This window comes from Asparagus officinalis, chromosome 8, assembly GCF_001876935.1.
Source record: "Asparagus officinalis chromosome 8, Aspof.V1, whole genome shotgun sequence".
NCBI classification, from domain to species: Eukaryota; Viridiplantae; Streptophyta; class Magnoliopsida; order Asparagales; family Asparagaceae; genus Asparagus; species Asparagus officinalis.
Window position 1 is genome coordinate 129,290,864 of NC_033801.1, and position 6,000 is coordinate 129,296,863.

Here is a 6,000-nt window from a genome sequence, read left to right on the forward strand (position 1 = left end):
ACATAAGCATATTAAAATATTTGCATGAAAATCTCTTCTAAAGATTCCTAATTTTACTCAAAATTTTAAGTTTTACTATAAAATATTTAAAAAATATTATCCTTTATCCCTTCTTTTTATCATCTTTAGTTGAGCCGAGATCAATCCTTCTCCGCCTTTATCTTTTTCCTAGCAATTCTACAGTAGTGTCCTCGTCATCTACATTAATTATGATATCAGGTCGGTATATAATAAAGAGTAAAAGACAAGACAAGAATTCAGAAATATATTATAATATATATGGATCAATTAAATTATATTATTACTCATAAATGATATGCATCAGAGATAAAATGTGTTGACTATCTTAAACTATAAAACATACTGTATTGGCCCTTTAACATAACTTTTTTAATGCAAGCAACCCTCAAGATTAATTTAGAAAATCTCTTAGGGCCAGGAATAAACAACTAAAAATATGATTTAATATTATTTTGATTGTTCGCTGGCTGTGACCCTTTAGACTTTGAAGAAGTAGTTCAAGATCTAAGGAGGACGTCATCTATGCATGCAAAGATCTTGGCGATCGAGAAGAATGATACATGGGACCTCGCAACACTTCCAGAAGGTAAGAAAGCAATTAAAGTTCAATAGTTGTTCAAATAGAAAAGGAATGCGAAGGGAGAAGTTGATAAGTACAATGAGAGATTAGTTGCTAAAGACTACAAGCAGAAGGCTAGAATTGACTATGATGAGATATTCTCTTTGGTAGCTCTTCTTAAAACTATAAGGCTGATTATTGCCTTAGCAGCTCAAAACAAAAGGTCAATCTATCAATTTGATGTGAAGTCAACATTTTTGAATGATGTTCTTGAAGAAAATGTCTATGTAGATCAACTGATCATCACATTTTTATTACACTTTTATATCCTCATTATCTATTTTATTTGAATAAATATATCACTAATGACATATTTTTTTCTTAAATTACAGAAAATGAAGAATTAATGAATAATGGCTCAAAAACTCAAACTCCCTTATTTTTTAACATTTTATTGAACCCAAAATCAAGCCAAGCAGCTTATAGAAGCCCAAGGAATAAAGATCCAATAATAAAAAAATCAAGACAAAATCATATTCAATGATGATAAGCCATAAAAAAGGGCATTATCTCCCAATCCAGAAAGTAAAATCTAATATATTATATATGAAAATTGACTTTCTCGATGAAACAGATCTATCTAAAGTGATAGATTTTAGAGATACAAATCAATTAACCAACCGATTGGCCAGTTGCGTGGCCAACCGATTGGTTCGTATTTGAATAGTGAACGATCGACATTAATTCCATGGAGCCCAAGGCTAATCCAAGAGATCTTATTGATTGTTGTAGGCTATAAATAGGGATAGAGAGTAAGGGGTTTGAGTAGAAAAAAATTTATAAATTTCTTTTTGGAGAGGAGGATCTTTAATTAGGTCTTTCAATTTGTAAACTTATTAAGTTTACAATAAATAAATTTTTTTCTCTATTTCATATTTATTTCTTCTTTTTTGTTGATGAAAATAAAGATTAGCTTTCAAGGGCCAACCCCTTATGAGGTAAGTTTTTATTTTTTTTCTCATTTATTTTCTTATTTTAGAAATTCATGTTTTAAAGTTTTATTTTCTCTTTATTTTTATGTTGGTAGATTAGATTTATTTCATATCTTATAGCTTATATCTACTTTCATGCTTTTTTTATTTTTATTATTTATTTTTATATTTTGTAAAATTTATTTTCTTACATAAATTACTTTTATGCTATTTTATTTTTGTTAGTTAGATTTTTTTTTTATGTTCAAAATTTATATCTTTATTTTCTTATTCTTATTTTTGTAGTTGGTTTTTATTTTCTTTCTTTTTTACTTTCTAGCCTAAATTTTATTTTCATATTTTTATTTCCCAAAATGTGTAACTAAATTTTGTATAAATTCTAGAGTTGTATGAAAATAGTTTAATTTTTTTAATAACTTGTGAAATGCTCTCTTTGTGCTTAAAATAATCATGTTTAGGATAATCAGCTAGAGAACTGCCCACCTACTCTTTACTTTGACCCCATTTTGTGTGCTTCAGGTGTGAGTTCCTGGGGCAAGAAGAAGAATTTGATAATTTATGTTTATCCTGAGTGGTTTGGTAGGTTATGCTTATGAATTCTAGAATTGTTATCTAGTTGTTTGTTCTTTTCAAGAATGGTGATTTTACTTGGATAATAATTAGATAGGTTATGCTTTTTTAAGTAGTTTGATAGTCTGTGTTTAATATATTTAAATTAAAATATGATAGAAAGAGAATAGTTCATAAATTCTAAATGGAATTAACTAGTGGATTCAATTTTACATTTTATTATCTTCTTTACTCGATTTCCTCCATATTTTACTTCTTTTAATTTTCCTATTTTTGATTAAACTTTCTATTCTTGATTTTATTCTTATCTATTTTCTTTATTTCTCCTCTTCGTTTATTCTTCATTTTCTTTTATATATTCACTCTCTTTCTCCCCTCTTATTCTAGTTTTTTTATATGTAAATAATCACACACTTTTTATATCTCTTCACTTTCACTCACAACTTTAGGATCCAATTTACAATATTTCTTATACACATTTCTTGTGGGATCGACATTGTATCTATACTATAATTTGACTGTGCACTTGCAATCTCAAACTATTTCTGCAACACATCATCAACCTCTTAGTTACATCAAGAGCTCTTTATGGCTTGAAACAAGCATCAAGAGCTTGGAATAGTAGAATTGATAAATACTTTTGAGCTCACAATTTTTCTAAATGTTCTTATGAGCATGTAAATGAAGATGAAGATATTCTTATTGTATGCTTGTATGTGGATGATTCAATCTTTATAAGAAACAATCCACACATGTTCAAGGAATTCAAAAGCTCCATGGTTCGTGAGTTCGAGATGACAGACATCAGACTCATGTCTTATTATCTGCGTCAAGGTGAAGCAAGGCCGAGATGGAATTTTTATCTCTCAGGAGGGATATGAAAAGACAACTCTTGATAAGTTTGATATGAATGGTAGCAATTTTGTGTGTCCTCCCATTGAATGTGGAGTCAAGTTTTTCTAGAAAGATGGTGGAAGCAAAGTTGATGCAAGTTAATTCAAAAGCTTGGCTGGTAGTCTTCGTTACCTAACTTACACAAGGCTCTATATTCTATATCATGTTTGACTCATGAGCAGATACATAGAAGATCCGAGGTCTTCACACTTGTTGCAGCAAAAGGGATTCTCCGGTACATCAAAAGTATAACAGATTTTGATTTGTTTTATTCAAGTTCTAACAACTTTGAACTTGTAGCATATACAGATATACTGATGGTGGTGGGCCTGAGATGTTGACAATTGAAACAATACAACTAGTTACACTTTCTTTATCGGCGACACAACTTTTACTTCATCTTCAAAGTTGAAAGTCACTCTTTCAATTTGTGGGGCTAGATATGTTGTTGCATCATCGGGCGCCACTCATTTATTTTAGTTAAGAACTTCACTCAAAGATCCTCAGTTCGGACAAGATGAGCTTGCCAAGATTTGTGTTGATAATAAGTCTGCTATTGTGCTTTTGAAAAATCCAGTGTTTTGTGAAATAAGCAAACATATTGATACTCGATATTATTTTATCTGAGATCAAGTAAAGAACAAGGAAGTTGAGATCGAGTTTGTGAAATCACAAGATCAGGCAATCGACATATTTACTAACTCATTGAGGCATGATGTGTTTACTTTATTGTGAAGCAAGCTCGACATGATTAAAAATCAAGTTTAAGGAAGAACGTTGAAAGTAAACTTGATTAATTACCTTAAGAATTAGAAAGATCATTTAATTATTTGAGGAGTCAAATGCATGAATGCGTTAGATGCATGAATATTATTGGGAAGTTTAAGAGTCTTTGGTTGGAAGTCTAAGAGTTATTGTAGGGCTTTAATGGGCCTCAAAGTGGGCTCACAATGAGCAGTAGGGTTTCACATGAACTCCTACGTCGAATATTTAAAAAGACTGAATGAATTAAGCTTAGACGTCAAAAGTGGAAATGTAACCAATTGGATAAATTTTACAAACAATCGGTCATTATCTATTATGAATTTGTGCAAACTATCCCACGTTACGCTTATTTTAGTGGAAAATATAGCAGAACTTCAAGCTAATATAAATATGTTTTACGTAGTTATATGATAACAGCTGACAGGCTCCTATGTATAAACATATGCGCGCATATTATATATTATTATATATATAGTATATATATATATATATATATATATATATATATATATATATATAGTATATATATATAATAGAGAGAGAGAGTATGGAAGAGAGAGAGAGAAATGAGTATGCTTGGTACAAGCATAAGTGTTTTTTGTCGGGTCAAACGACGATGGGTTCGATATTACCATATATATTATTATATATATAATATATATATATATATATATATATATATATATAGTATATATATATATATATATATATTATATATATATATATATATATATATATATACGGTCGTGCTGAGGCGGAGGTTATCTTGATCTTAAATTAGTCGGGTTATGTATAGTGTAAGACACGTGTCGACTTCTATGTGGAAATAAATATTTTGTATTTTTAGCGGTTATAACAAATTTAAAACATAAATAAAGTTCATGTTGTTTAATTTATGGATAATTTTTAATAGTATGTATTATTTTAAAGTTTAATGATATATATGTTCTAATAAAAACGATGTTATGATATTATTTGTATAAAAAATCTCCTACTAGATGATATTTTTTGTGAAATTTACCCTAACAACCGATGAAATTTGTAAAAAAAATAATCGGATATATTTAGCTATACTACCATCATTGGGGAAATTGTTGGCAAGTATAATCCTACGTTTGCAAGGTAAGAAAGAACAACGAACTTAATAAAAAGTTGAGCCTAATGCCTAAGAGCTTAAAATTTTAGACTAATTTGGTTTTAATTTCTTTTTAAAACCTATTAACTCCGAGATTGGACCTGACTCTCCCTGGCAAGTTGGATCAGAGTGGATGCTATGGCCCACGAGAAAGTGTAGTTCAAATGTGAAATCCAAAGTTGTTGGAAGAGTAACTAGGCCTGTTTATCCCATGCCACCATAATGTAATGTCAACCTCATTTAATATAATTACCATATTAGTATTTTTTATAGACCCCTTATTATCAGTTTGATATCCTTTTTTCTAGATCCAGTAATGTTCTAGTATTTGTTTCTAAGCCAAATGTACAATACCCCTTTTATCAGTTTAATATCCTTTTTTTTTCTAGATCCAGTAATGTTCTAGTATTTGTTTCTAAGCTAAATGTACAATAGACCCAAAACTTCACCACCGACAAAAAAGAAGTTCTTGAACCTTCCGCTTGATGCTATTAATGCTATTTTATTCATGAGGAAAGTGTCAACAGATTAATTGGTATAAGGATAATAATTGTGTCCAAGTTTATACAAAAATATTGATTTCATTACAAGAAAGTAAATTTTGAAGCAAAGAATGAGAGGACATGATACTACATCCTCCAAATATAGTAAAGAGAAAATCTTGGGAGACCAAAAATTGTTGGGAGGAAAAAGATTTTACGTGGTTTTTTTCCACCAGCGGCCAAATTGTGGGCCTAATTGAACATTTGACTTAGAAATCATATCATACTCCCTTTAAAAGCACGAGTTCGGAAAATCTTTTTTAGACAAATATACCCCTTTATAGTTTGAACTACCTTATCTATAATCAAATTCTAATTTTTAATGGTCAATATTACCCTTCACTATTTTGAATATTTTATTTATATCTTAATCTATCCTAATCATAATCATATCTTATCCTAATCCTATGTGAACCATGTTTAGCTTAACAATTTAAAAAAATAACATTAATAAAATATATAAAACATAAAAATGATATTAGTTTGTTAAGATAAAGAAATTACAAGTAGATAACATATTAT